The sequence below is a fragment of the Pleurodeles waltl genome, chromosome 4_2, assembly GCF_031143425.1.
Source record: "Pleurodeles waltl isolate 20211129_DDA chromosome 4_2, aPleWal1.hap1.20221129, whole genome shotgun sequence".
NCBI classification, from domain to species: Eukaryota; Metazoa; Chordata; class Amphibia; order Caudata; family Salamandridae; genus Pleurodeles; species Pleurodeles waltl.
Window position 1 is genome coordinate 148,399,268 of NC_090443.1, and position 15,512 is coordinate 148,414,779.

Sequence of the window (15,512 nt, forward strand, 5' to 3'; positions counted from 1 at the left end):
TAAAACCACAAAACAGCTATAAAAAGTGAACCACTCAGTATCAAAGTACAACAAACCTACCATTAGCAGGAGGTACGAATTCAGTTCACGCCCACCTAGAGCTGGAACCGAGGGGGAAAGGAAGCAAATATATTAAGGGTTGGAGATTGTACACAAATGGTGCTTAAACAATCAGCCAATAGATCAGAATTGGGTCAGCGGATCAAAACTACATTGAAAAAAACGACCATTGGAGCATATCCTCTAAAATACAATGGGATGCATATAAAGCAACACTTTGGGGAGCGTTCATAGTCCTAACAGCTGTAATGAAAAATGAGAAAGAGCCTGCTGAGAATGAGCTACAAAAGGAGTTGTATGAGGCAGTGCATGTGAAAGAAACAAGAGCCCTTTCAGAAACAGGCTATTCAGATTGCAACAATTTAGGGCCAGTGTCAAACAGTAAGAATTAATAAAGCAGGAGGTGCCCTTCTTTGCTTGAAACAAACTTTCTATATAAAATTGACAACATGGACATGCTACTGACCATTAAGTTGAAGGTGCAGCGATCCAGATCATGCATGGCAATACTGCAGGTTCTTGATGGTTCCTCAGTAACAGGCGAGGAGGGGAAGAAGCATCTCTTTCTCTCATTCCACAGGCAGGTTGCAATGTAGAAAATACCAATAGCACCAAAATGAGGCATTTCTTAGTGTATCAGTAAACTATCTCATTCGCCAGTGGAGAAAGGAGCTGTATAAGCCTATCGAAGCACACAAAATACTAGTGGCCATTAAGTCAGAGCAACTGAATAAGGCCCAATGTTCAGAAAAGCTTATGGCTGATTTTTACTGGGAATTTGCAAACCTCCTTATTGGAGCCTACACTAATCTAGTTAACGCCTTCTCAGGAAAAATGGGGGTATGCCACTATGCAAGAGGCTCCTGACATGCTTATTCTCAAAGCAAGAAATTACCTTGATTATGTAAGTCATATTGTCCCTTTACATTGGTAAAAACTGACTACAAGTTTTTATCAAGGTGCTCATGCATAGATTAGACAGGATCTTACCAGACCTATTGCACAAAGACCAGGTAGACTTTGTGGAGCGAAGACAAGACTGAGATAACAATTGTAAAGTTGCCCATCTGGAGGGAAAAGCTTGGTGGAGAGGTGTGTCAGCTCTCCCCATGGCTTTGGATGCAAAAAGAGTATTCATTAGCATGCACTAGGAGTTCCTGGAGGTGGCATTGCTCAAGATTTGCTGAGGCTTCAGAAGGAAACGAGCCACCGAACCTCATTGCCCTTGCATTAGAACACCTGGTAACAGTGGTGGTCATTAATTTTATGAGGGAGGGGGAGATTGCACACATGCACCCCACTCACACCCATTCATTCACATACGCACTCACACACCCATTCACAACAGTCACTGACAAATAAACATACATTCATACATGCATGCACACCCCGAACATTTAAAAAAACCTTACCTCAAGAGCAGCAGCTCCAATAGGGAAGCCTCAGAGGTCTCAGAAGGGTTGGGACTGTTGTCTACCTTCCCTCATTGGCTGACCTATGGTCAGCCAATGAGGGAAGGCAGCAGTCCCAATCTCGTCACAGAGTGGGATGGGGTCAGTAAGACTGCTGACCCCACCTCATTCTGTGACGAGGTGTCACTGATCTGACACTCGACCCAGGGCACTTCAGGGCTCAAAACTGAAGCATGCAGGTCTCAAGCAATAGGTGATGCACCCCCTCCTCTAGAGGGGGTGGGCCTTGAAAGGACTTTGCCAGGCTGAAGAGGTCACACCCACAGGAGCTGTGACTTCCTCTGCTCAGCACAGTTCAGCTCAGGCAGCCATGGAGTTCTGCGCATTTAGCCCATGTCCAGCTCCTGGCTGCCTGACTTAAATCAGAAGAGTATTTGTCAGGTTGATTTTGTTCAGCCTGACAGACACTCTTCATGTCAGGAAAAAGGTAGGGGGCGTGACCCCTCAGCCCGTAGGGATGGGCTGCTGCTGCCTGGAAACCCACATATGGGAAACCACTGATAAAAAAGACATTCAGTTTGGGAGCATAGAACACACAATTAACCTCTTTGTGGCCAGTTTTCTCAGCTCCCTCACAGAGTCCAAGGATTCAATGTCAGTGATCCTGCACTATTTGGAGAAGTTTGGGAACTTATCAGCTTTTAAATGAACAAAGACAAAGCTAAGATTCTGCATATCTCAATATGGAGAGCAAGGGAAAGGGATCTTAAACTGATTAGCCGAATAAACTTGGGTAAAAAATCAATAAGCTATCTAGGGGTCAGTATTACCGAGACAGATAACTTAGGACTTGACCAAATGTATATATCATGCCATGAGGGTATTAATTTGTTAAAAATAAACATTGTGTCCTGGCTGCTTTATACCTGCTAGGCTTTCCCGAAACCTATTTTAAGTGCAGAGGCAATAAAAAAGCTTGTATTTAAACTAGTCAGTACTGGAGCAATTTAGATTTAGCAAGAAAGTTTTGCTGGATCCACATGAAAAGGGAGGATTGATATGTCCAGATAATTTACACTACAAAGATGCCTTACAATTACTCATAACTGTTGAATTGTCCTTACAGAGGCAATAGAAGTGCAGAGGCAACAGGAAAGCTTGTTTTTACATTAATCAGTGCTGTGGCAATTTTGATTTAACAAGAAAGTATTGTTGGATCCACATGAAAAGGGAGGGGTTGGTAGGCCCAGATATCTTACCAAAGATGCCTTACAACTACTCATAACTGTTGAATGGCCCTTACAGCAGTCAGAGAAAAGATAGCTCCACATGACACAAGTGATAGCAAGATAATCCCTAAACGTCATTCAAGGATACAGAAAGAATATCAACCATGGATCCTATATATCTTTGAAATTTTCAGAACTCAATTGGAGTTTTGGGACCAGATTTATGTTAGAAGAAGAGATACCACTTTTCCCTCCTCTCTGTTCACTGGGTTATTATACCCCACACCTCACACCAGCGATGGATAGTAACAAGTTTGAGATATTGAGAGGGGTCAATGTTTCCTGTTAAGGGACTTTTTCACCAGAGCCCATGCCAAACATAAAAAAATTATCAAATGGGGTTAAGGGTCACGCAACAGGACAGACTTCAAGATGCCCACATCAGGCACTGGGTCACGCAGCCCCTTAGTGTAGATGTAGCCACTAGGCAGATCGCTCCCCCTAATAAGTATTTGAGAATATAATTGATGGCAAGGGGGCATATATTGAGACGGTATTCAATTCTAATTGTAGTTGTGAAACAAGGAAAGGGTGTAGGGGGCTATCAAAAGCAACGGGCTGGTGAGTTGCTGAGAGAGATCCTAGATGCAGCATTAGGAACAAATATGGAGGACGCACAAAAGAGATTTCAGGGCTTGCAGCACAGTGAGTCAGAGTATAAGTTCATGATGCAGTTGCATCTTACATAACAAAAGATTTAAACAGGTATTTCTAAACACAATGAGTCCATTCTAAAATCTGGTGATAGGCAAAGCTCATTGATACAAATCGAGTGGGTTTGTGCTCTGATATAAATGTACTTGAAAGAAATGCTATGCCATGCAGATCAGGATTTCATAGGCCAATGTGATTGATGATGGGGTGATTTTATCAAATACAGGGGAACAAGGTGTAAGAAAGGAATGGAATTGCAGAAAAGCTTGTTCAACATAATTGAGAGACTAACTGCCCCACCCCAGAAGGTGTGCACGACTGACGGTGCACTATCCATGCACAGTTTTCTCATCAATAATTTTACTGCAAATGTTACAGTGATATTATCAATGATGTCACAGAAGATGTCATTAGTGATGTAATAACTGGGGTAATTAGCAGTGCATGGCGAGGGTATGAGGTATAGTTAAATTAGGACATGTTTACTTGAAATAACTTTAACTATAACAGGTGCATTTCTATGGTTTTGCGTGTGTAAAATCTGAACCTAACTATAGCGTCTCTGTGACCTTTAGTTTGTTAGTGAATGTCTACGTTTTTTTTAATTCTATTTCCTAACTATAAGGTCCCTGTAACCTTCCTTTTTTCAGTGAATTTCTAGGGTTTTTTAACATTAAGTACGATGCACATCGCAATCCATGGTGGGGGTGAGCAAAAGGGGGGGTGGTCGGCTTGATCATGATGGATGCGTTGGTGTGTGGAGAGGCATCTTGATCCCATGGGCGCAGAAGTTACATACATCATCAACTTCCTAGCAGAGATAGCACAACCTGGGTTAATACTGCACAGTCAACTCATTCAGGTCAGCCATTTCAGCGGAGCATCCTCCGATTGGTCCTTCAAGTCTACGTTCAAAAGGTTTTACTTTAAACCTATCATAGAGGCCGCATCGCTCATGGTAAGTAAGCTTTGAACCTTCAAAATCCTCATCTCCGGTCCTGACATACAATGAAACATTTCCATTCTATTAAGGACACGGAGGCGAGGATTGTAGTTCAATATGGTGTTGATTCATTTTAACAGATGATGATCTAAATCTGACGTTTTCCTTCTTCTTGGTCATATATAAAGTTTGTGTGGTGGATTCCAATGGATGTCAATTTAGTATAATAAAAGATTCAACTCTTTCGTAAGCATGGACTCGAACAAAGACTAGAAGTGCTTGAAATTTATCTTCCTACAGCGAAGAAGAAGGAAGAGGAAACAACGTCATGGACATATATACATTGGGGACTGCACTATGATTGGTTATTGGTCGTTATGGATACTTAAGACTGTGTGTTCATGACAAATGTAGTAAATGTTTTTTCTTTGACTTTGAACCTGCTGTTGATTAAAGTGAAGAAGAGAATGCATAATCCTAGTCTCGGGCCCTGACATAGAATTTACAGAAAATATGCTCTCATTTTACCTTCTGGAGCACATTCCATAACCTCTATGGGAAAATCATGAGAAAACTGTTTTCTCTCAAACATGATTCATGAAATCATAGCAGATGGCTTTTTCACAGGGTAAAATCACCTTTGAACACACCACAATTCCTATAATTAGTATGGTACCATCAACAAATGATTTATATTGTAACTAAAATATATTATCACCCTTTATATGTTCTCCTTTTTGTGACCCTCAAAACCTGCCACCTTGGTGCAATTCCATCCAGCGGTTTGGACTGTCGTTGTATATATATTAATATATATATATATATATATATATATATATATACACTGTATGATCTACTCACTCTGTCTGGAGATTTGAGACTTCTGTGATTTCTTACTGTGCCATAAGCACAAACCTCTCCAGAATCAATGGATTCTTGCATATCGTGGACTCATCTTCAGGTAACGCAGAGGTCAGACTTCATAATGCACTCCATGTCCCACAAAAATCATCAGAGGCTGGTTTACCATTTGACTGCTTCTCTTCTTCCAATGCCTCAATCAGCCATGCCAAGTTTCCAAGATCTATATTTGATATACAAAACAGACCCAGAAACAGTAACAAAACCGGCCCTCACACTGACATGCCAGACTGGCCACAGGCCATTCTGACCCTGGCTGCAGAGGATGAAGGAGGGGGGCTTGAGCAGGGCTTGTGTTGGGATTGAGATTCCACAAGGACCTCGAGCTCAGCCAGGTATTGTAAGTGTATTGTATTGTAATAGTATTTATATAGCGCTTAATACCCCTGACGAGGTGTCAAAGCGTTTTTCGGCAAGTAGCACGCTACTCTGGAGCCCAAAAGAATTATTGGTGGATTAGTATAGGGAAATATGAGTACAGTTTTAGTATTATTATGAGTCAATTTGAGCCGCGGATATGCGAGTTTTTTAGTTGGATTGACTGGAGTAATGGTGGGGTGGAGGAGGGAAGAATCCAGAAGTGTTAATTGGGAGTTTATAATAATAGGATTTAGGCTTGGGAAGAGTAAAGGGGGGGTGGAGGAGGGAAGAATCTGTGGAAAGGATTAGGGAGATCATAGTAGCAGGTGTCTGGCTCGGGTCTTTAGCAGATTACCCACCTCTTGGTCAAGGGTGATTTACATTCATTGGGAGACTCCAGAACATGAAAATCATGGCATTACCTGGTAATACAATTATGTGCATCTAATGCACAAATACCCATGAAGAGGAGTATGGCTATTGTACCTTGTCTGAAAAAAAAGTTTGACGCAAAAGAAATCATATCCACAAATGGTTTAAGAACAGACTGCTAAGAGAACCTATAGCTCTGATGAACTACAGGCTGCATGAGCTCAGATATGTTTTAAGGCGTTGGCGAAGTGGGCAATTGCCAAAGCTTAATTTGAGCTCGTGGTTACTGCTGGGGGGCACTGACACTCATTTTATGGGACCAGCACTTATTTTTTTTCTTCATGCATACCCTATGATCAAGAGAGGGAAAACACACAAATGGGAAGACGGAAAGAAACAATCGGAATGTCTGTCACAAAGTTAGAAGCAGGAATCTGCTGGAGAGAGTTAAGGGGGGAGGGAGTGCCTCATAGTGCATTAAACAGGTGTGGGATGGATTCAGAACTACACAGCCTTGGTATTCTGCATGCTGACATTTAATACCACCGGTCGGGCTTTCCAAGCAGTGCTTTTGGCACATGCAATCGTTATTTTACAAACTAGGCACTGGCAATTGCCCTGGGCCCCACCTTCCAATGGCACCCCTAGGAAAGTAAACTTCCTCTCTGGATCACTTTTATTTATTTTTGTATCTTCATTTTTAGTATAATTCACATATTGTTCAGCAACATAGGACTTGGGTTAGAAAAAACTGGGTAATAAAATGAAAAACGTCTTCCAAATAGAAGCTCTAAACATATTTCTTGCCCAGGGACCCCAGGATCCTTAACAATACATTGTAAGAGTTGTATCACTTGAAGAACAGAGATTCATCGTCCACAACTCTGCTTCCACTCCTATCAACTGCTGTTGTTATGCTTGTTTTTGACCCAGCACCGGGCTCCCCGGCTTTTTAACTAGGCTTGCACTACAGACATACTACACACATACATACTTGCAAATCCATAGAGAAGACAGGGAACAAGCTTGGATTAGATCCAGGTTGAAGAGATGAGCCTTGAAGTGCAAAGGAGGCTAGCAGTGGGCGTTTGATTCTTAAGTGTATTTATTTAACTTATATGTTCCCTCTTCCATTAACCAGCTGATATTTAAAACCACTTCTTAAACTTTGATCTCATAAATATCCTCTATCTTTGTCTGGTTTACTTCATAGCCATGTTCCCAAATCTTTCAAGTAATTCACATTATACCCTGTGTGTAATGGATTTCCACAAAGAGATTAGTGAAAATATGTAAACAATGTAACCATGCAGTTTATACATCTCGGGCCACATGTACAAAGATTCGGTTTTGCGACTCGCAAACTGCGAGTCGCAAAAAAGGATGTACAACAGTGTACTTTACACTGTTTGCGATTCCCAATGGGGCTGCAAATGACCTACCTCATGAATATTTATGAAGTAGGTCGCAATTTGCTACCCCATTGGGAATGGCTGCCCTCACAGGGATGGTGGCCTGCTGGAGACAGCAGACCACCATGTCTGTGACTGCTTTTAAATAAAGCTGTTTTTTTTTTTAAATGCAGCCCGTTTTCCTTAAAGCAAAACGAGATGCATTTCAAAAACAAAAATGAAAAGCTTTCTTTTCATTTTTTCAGAGCAGGTAGTAGCCCGTGGGACCACTGTTTGCTCTGAAAAAATATTTTTGCTGCCATTCACAAAGGGGTCCCATGGGTTAGCACAAGTTTGAAACTGGTGCTAACTGTGATTGTTTTGTGACCGCATTCACGGTCACAAAACGATCCTACATCGCACTGCGACTAGCAATTAGGAAGGAAACACCCCTTCCTAATTGTGACTCGCAAACCTATTTTGCGATTCAGTAAATAGATTACCGAATCGCAAAATAGGCTCTGTACATACCAAAATGTTTTTTTCCTGTCGCATATGGTACGATTCTGCGAATCGGGCCATTTAATGCAGGAAAAATGGTACGTACATGTGCCCCCTCATATCTTACCACTACACCTATGATTTTAGAATAAAATGTAATCACCTTTAGTAAAATGTACAACATCCTATAACAGAGGATTTAGGGATTATTAGCACCCTGCCGTATCTCCTTCCAGTATTACTTTTCTGGGATAGTCGAATATGAAAAAATACATGTGCTTGCTATAGTATAATATGTACGTATTAATCCATAATACTAATGAAATCTGTATATGGCTGACAGTGCAGCATTAACAGAGGGAAATTTGCTTCTCTCTTTGGCTTGCCACCCACACTGACAGTGGGGAAAACAATTCCCTACAGTCAGATATACTACAGGCACCAGGCTGCAGGAACTAAAATATAACTGTTTTGTGAAAATTTCCCACGAAAAACCTCATCCACTTACTAGAAGAGTAACATTTTCCATATTTCACCTAATTATTCGGGATGAATTTTTAAGCCACGCATCCTTGCTTTTGGTGTTCTTCTTGTTTTACCAGATTAAGGGACTGATTTAGATCATGGCAGATGGGTTACTTCATCACAACCATGACGGATATCCCGTCCGATGACATATAATCCCATAGGATATAATGGGATTTATATTTTGGTGGATGGGATATACGTCACCGTTGTGACGGAGTAAAACCGTCTGCCAAGATCTAAATCAGGCCCTAAATTTTTATTTTAAAGTATTTTATCTTCTGTTCTCTACAGCCTTAAGAAGCCATGAAGAGTTTTACAAAGAAACATTTTATTGTTAGAGGAACATCTACGACAAAAGTTGCTATACATATACAACGCTAATGAACGGGTTCAGTTGAGCGAAGTTTACAAAAATCACAATGTGATTGTAGGAGTGACCATCAGGGCACTCCATACATGAGGTAAAACATCATTCTTGGTGTTTCTTCCTGTGTTTACCTATGGTTGTGCTGCGAGGCTAAAGTTTATTTAAGAATTGTAGAATTAAGAGCTCTCTCTACAAATGCAGTGACTGGAAAAAGTTTTTGAACCCATTTACAGAGGAGAGCGCTCCAACGCCTATTTCTGATTTTGCTGTGTTTAGTGCAAAGAGATCTGTGGAACGGCCAGATATTCTGTTCCAGGAGAAGCGCACCTCTTTCTGGTCTCAGCATCGATCGAAGCATCCATCTTTCTGGGAATCGAGGGCCTGATTTATGAAAGTTAGCGTCGCCTTTGTGTCAATTTTTTACACAAAAGTGGCACAAACTTACAAAATATAACTATATTTTGTAAGTTTGCGCCACTTTTGCGTCAAAAAATGATGCAAAGGTGGCGCTAACTTTTCATAAATCAGGGCCAAGTTCTTTAAAATTCAGTGTGGCCTCACATGGTTAGAGATCTTGCATGCTGGGATGCGGATGCATTCCAGCATAGATGTCAAATGGCTCTATGCACTCTGACAGTAACGCGTACTTATGTGAACATGTTGGATGCAATGTGTTGCATCATGGTCAATGGTGTTGGCCTCTAAACATGAGAAGGGCACTGTGGAATTGTAGTGTGCTTATACATATCGACGTGGTATGTTCACTTTAATGCACACATCAATTAGAGGATGTAGGTGAGTCATTTGAAATTTGACATGGGGCCTATTACTTCTACTGGTGATGCACTGACCTCATAGTGGCAACATACTAATCTGGATAACTTTTATTCAGTTCCTTTTGCATGTGTGTTCCTTGTGGTGACACAAACCTCATACATACAGTGGGCTTTTAAGACAAATGTCTGCTTATTGTTCTATCAGGCATGTGTACCCCACGAACTTGGGTTGCAGAGTATCCATTGTTGCACCAATATTAGGAAGAGGTCTTCAACATTTCAGTGATGCACACATCAAGCACTTCAGTTTCTAATTTTTTGTGACAATCTTCTGTTTACTCAAGCCTGTGTCTACACTTTGTAAGGTACTTTGACAGCACATATGATCATTTCAGTTTTTGTGACAGCTCTCCGTGTATTCTAGTGTGAGTTAGAAAGCAAACTGCTGGGTGTCCATCATTAGTAAATGAAACATCTCTGTGCAGTGTGTGTGGCACTGTTCAACTGATGAGTGTTGTTTTTGTAGCTATTATGCAATATAATGAAGTACGTTCCTCCATCTTTCCAGCCCAATCTGGATATATCAGCTAATGACTGGGACCAATGAAAAGAAGGATTCAAAGCATATTTAGATGCATTTAAAGCAGATGCCTTTACCAAAAAAAGTATCTTCCTTACTAAATCATTGTCTGGGTCCGAAGGCAGAAAATTACAAAAACGTTTTCCTCAGGAGACTGCACTGGGGAAGGGAAATGTGGTCAATGGGCACAATAATGTTGGACTCACCTTTCATAAAAGTGAGAGGCACAGGTTTTATAAGAAACATCAACATCCTGAGGGAGCCCATTGAAAGTTTTGTGCACCCCTCTGAGAGTTCTGACCCCCACGTGTGACTACAAAGCTCTCTGAGAGGATATGATATGGGATCAGGTGGTGGAAAAAAACTAACAACAGGAAAACTCCAGGTTGAACGTGGCATTGGACAAAGCAATTAATGTTGCCTCAGGTATTTAGAACATTGCAACATACTTGCAATATTTCTGCTAACACTACATCCCCCAAGTGGCCACAGCATGAATGTAGCTGGCAGAGTGAAAAAAAGAGGATAATAGAAACATTAGCAGGCAGTAGACCTAAGGGCTTAAGGGTCCTTCAGATGTGGTAGAAATATTGAGTTGGGCAATGTCCGGTGTTGTCAAACAGATTGAATGTGTAATAAATGCAAAACTAAGATGTATTTCGATAAAATGTGTTGAGGTGCAGAGATGTTAAATGCAAAAATTGTCAATGCATTGGGCGATGTTGACTAAGCGTCCATTGGGTCTGGTTCTATTGGGAAAAGTATGGTGTTATGTTTGGGTTCAGTATCCATTGATGATGATGATCTTGGAAATAAGGTGCTACATAAGTCTAAATGCCATTGGGTGGTCAGAACAATATGGGTGGTTTGGATGTTAAAATGATTTAGATTAGGGGTCCCCAATTACCCGGAGCAGAAGGAATGAATGAGCTCAGTTTCAAAATGGAACTTTAAGTCAGAACACTGTTTTACCTTTAGTATATGGTGGCAAACCTGCCAACGTGTTGGCTGAGTTTGGCACTATTTTGTCGTATAAAAGGAATTCTCCACCATGTGTGGTGTATGTAGCCGAGGGGGGGTCAAAAGAAATCTGGCGATACCACTGGATCCTAATATGCCGGGACGGGTCTTATAGGTTGATGGCTGTGTGACTCAGACAGTGTATCTCGTCCAAGGGTAAGAGTGGTAGGTTCAATTGAAAGGCATCAAAACTCTTCTAACACTCGATCTCTTGTCCATTGTGTTGCCTGGTACCTCAATGACCCCACCATGCCCAGCGCTCACCACCAAATCCTTCAGGTCGGCATTCTAGATGCACAAACCTGCTTTGAGGAGACAATAATATCTAGTGGTTTCTTTAAAGAGCTTGTAACAAAATAAATTGTAGTGCAGACAGCGCTTTCATCACTAGGGAAACCTAAAGCATCTCATGTCAGATATCTTAACTCCTCTCTTCCACTCCCCCTAACAACTCTGCAATCAAAGCTTTCCACAACTTCATCCTTTCTTACCGCTCCTCTTTAGAATGCCTACATTCTAGTCAGTATCCAGCTGTCCGCAATATGTTTTTGAGCCTGGGGTGCCAGACGAAAATTGATTTGTATTGACACAAAATAAAAACGGTTAGAATGATTCAGAATCTAATGGCAGCAAAGTGGGTGCCGAAGGCAAGAGCCGGGGGTGCAGCACTCCTGTGAGTTGACAGTGGCTCAGAACAAAGGAGGCAACGCCTCCTCCGACAAAATGCAAGGAACATCAAGAGAATTAATAATAATAAAACATAGGTTTTTTCCAGGTGCCTCAATAACACAATTTTGACATTTCTAAGCACTGAACTTTATATTGCCCAATTCGGAAAATGTGAACCTGAGTTGGTGTCACCTGAATCCAAACTCAGATGTCAGATGCAACCACTTACTTCACCTGCCCATCTTGATGGCAGACATGCTGATTTCCAAGTAAGGTAGGGATTCCCGAGTGCTTACCCTGAGAGCATGCTGGGTAAAAGTTCTCAATAGTTTATTTTGGGGTAATTAGAGAGAAAAAATCTTCTCTGTGGACACTACTCCACCGGTGTATAATGGAAGAGGTGCCAGAGGTGGTGTACTCAAATTAATGTGCATTGATTTCAAATGAGTAGATTTACCGTAATTGCATATCCTATCCCAACATCATGCCATGCAATAACTTGCCGACCGTGAGGAATTTATGTTAGTCTGCTCTATAATACCCTGAGAGTATTGGCCAATTGTGCCAAGCATTATTATTCAGAATAGAATTATTTTCATGTTATTGAGTTATCTATCTGTTATTCACATTTGTATAGCGTCAACTCTGAGTATTACTGCAGCACAGCAAATTCTACATATGAATGCTCTTTCATGGTAATATGGGAAGGCCATCAGTTCTGGAGTGCTATGCGAATTAATGGAAGCACAAGCCAAGCATCCATAGTGCGCATCCAAGACTACAGCTTCATGTAGAGGAAAGGGGATTGGTGAGGGAGGACTGACAAGTGGGATGGTTCAAGCAAGGAAGAGTTAGTCAGCGGGCCTGGTGGTATCAGCATGCTATACACAGGGCCACCAAAATTATGCAATTTTACAGCTATCATGTTTCTACATAAGTATGGATTTGACACATTTACTACGTAATCCATCATCTGATGCATAATTTGCAGATTTTAACAAAAAATTGCTTATGCCCCAAATGGATCAAAAGTTAATAAAAACATAGTGACAAGTGCCACTAGGCAGTGGAAGGCGATTCGCAAGGTCTGACAGGTCCCCTCTCGGTCACTTGTTGCTCTTTTTGAGTGTTAGACTGGCACGAGAGATGAAAACCATTTGCCTAGACAGCATTTTGCTGAATAATTTGTTTTCTTGCTGCATAATTCAGTCAACACTGCCTCATAATTGGGTGCGTTCCAGCTGTATCATTCCAGTGGCCGTGGCTATTGAGAAGGTTTAGAACAGGCTAAACTGGAATCCACACTGATATCCCTGCTGTCTGCCAAAGTTTGCCTTCCAGTTGCTAGTACAGTGGATAAAGGTGAACAAAACCTTCTCACAAAAATCTTCCAAAACCAGAAAAGCATTTGTACTGAAGCAAAAAGGTTCCAAATCACATCTTCTGAATTTGGGTTGCCTGAAGAAGATGCCTTTCTCAGTTGCATGGAAACTTCTAATCATGGTGTATGACCAGTCCCCTTTCTCGCCACCAAACTGATTTGTACTTCAGTCCGGAAGCACCATCATGTATGAGAAAGAGTTGGAAGATGCGCCTCTTTAAAGAACACTGCATCACAATACATTAATTGCCCAAACACCAGCTAACTCTCCTATCATTCCTTTACATAATGCTTATCTTTGGCCTGTACAGCGCTTTGCTGCCTTTTGGATACGTTTGCGCTATAGAAATTCACATACAGACATCAATCAGTGATCATATGCCCCTGTGCTGTGCACCAGGCCTGGCCAACCTTGCCCTGTAAGGGCCCGAGACAGACCAGGGTTTCAGGATAATCACTGTCTATGCAAGTGACTGCAATTATGTTAAATTGTATGTAAATTTATCTCATTTGGACATCCAGAGGATCAGGCATGAGTCTGCTCCCTGTAGACCAACATTCAATGCTCCCCGAATGCACACCAAAATTGCGCCCCAACAATTCAGAAGACCACTGTATACTAACCTATGCTCTTCACCCTTCCCTCGGCTGTGCCTTCCACTCTCCCCGAGGTCTGTCGAGAATAAATTTGGCTCCTACATCCAATTACATCTATCTCACACAGAATAAGATTAGCATTTGCAATTCAGAGAAACCAAATAGACTTGCTAGCCCTTTGCATAATTTCTTCAACCCAGAATACACTTCCCCAAAACCTCGTGTTCCGGATTACTCTTCATCACTGCGCTTACCTACGGACATTGCAACTGGGATACCAACCAGTGAACCCGTAAGCAAAGGTTTGGCAGTGTCACAAAATATCAGTATAGGGGAGCTACAGACACCCATCCTGCTCTACAAGGGAGACATATTATGGTATGCCTGCTGAGGGGGAACAGGAAATCTGGGAAGCTTACAGGAGTGGTGGAGATTTGGGGAAATTAGCTAGCAGCTCTGCAAGTTCCGGAATACTTGTGTTTTGCCTTTTTATCCTGGCAGCCCCCCACTAACTCCTCGCACGCTTCCATAAAATATCCTCCACTCCTTGAAATGCACACTGAGAGTGATGGATGGGAAACACACATGCAGGTGCCAGGTATGGGATGCATCTTCCAGGTCATTAGCAATTAAGATTTTTGGAATTCTCCTGTGAATTCCAGCCTTGCTGTCCACTTTCCCTCCCTTCCTGCTCACCGCCCCCCACCTGTCCCACCCACACTGGCAGGCAAGGCTCGACAGCTAATTAATCACTTGCAATCATACAGCAGTGCAAAGAAGTGAAGGGGGTAAGTGGTGGGCTAGGGAGCCTGGTAGACAAAGAATTCATGCGATCCGCCACTCCTTGCCAACTCCCACATCCTTCCTGACTTCCCTTCCAAGACGGGGACAATTGCACAACCAGACGATTCGTTTTAAACGTGCACGCACTGAGTGGCAAAGCACTTCTTCAATTGTGAAAGCTGATAGGGTTTATTTCAGTGCATTATTTTGTTCCCAAAAATGAACTCTAATTCGGAAAATTGGTCTCACAACTGAGGGCTTGAGGCATAGGCTTGAATAAGTGTGACTTACTCCCGACTTAGGTGTGACTTACTCCTGACGTAGGTATTTTCTTGGATTTCGTGGGGAAGTAGTACTGATGAAAACAAAGCTTTCTGAATTGGGCTGCTGTGTGGTACCCTGAGGAACAAGAGTTATTTGTTCCAGTCTCAGCTTACTCACGTGAAGGTGTGTGATTTTAGGGTAGATAACATTTATTTATCTGAGCTGCGGTCAGTTTCTCTGCTAAATCTTAGAGGGTTTACAAAAGACTTACCTGGAACATGGAGAACTGTAGAAAAAACAGATTTTTGGCCACAAATGTAGAGAACAGAGTAAATCCGAGTCTCCTTCAAATGCATTTTCTTTGGAAATTGATTATTAATCTACTTTAGATTGGAAATATTTCCGCGGACATGGTTTTCTCATACGTACACAGAAGTCCACGTTGACAGAAGCACACACACATGCAACAAGGCTTGTATGCACGTGAAGTCTGCTAGTGAGGATGCCATTCAGAGGTGGATGGGGAAGTTATTCCAGGCTTTGGTGGCAACGCAGAAGAAGGCACCGCCCCTGCTGCAGGTGCGATGGATGAGGGGGAAATGTCCATGGGAGAGTGAAGAGGAGCGCAGCTGTCTCACAGGAAG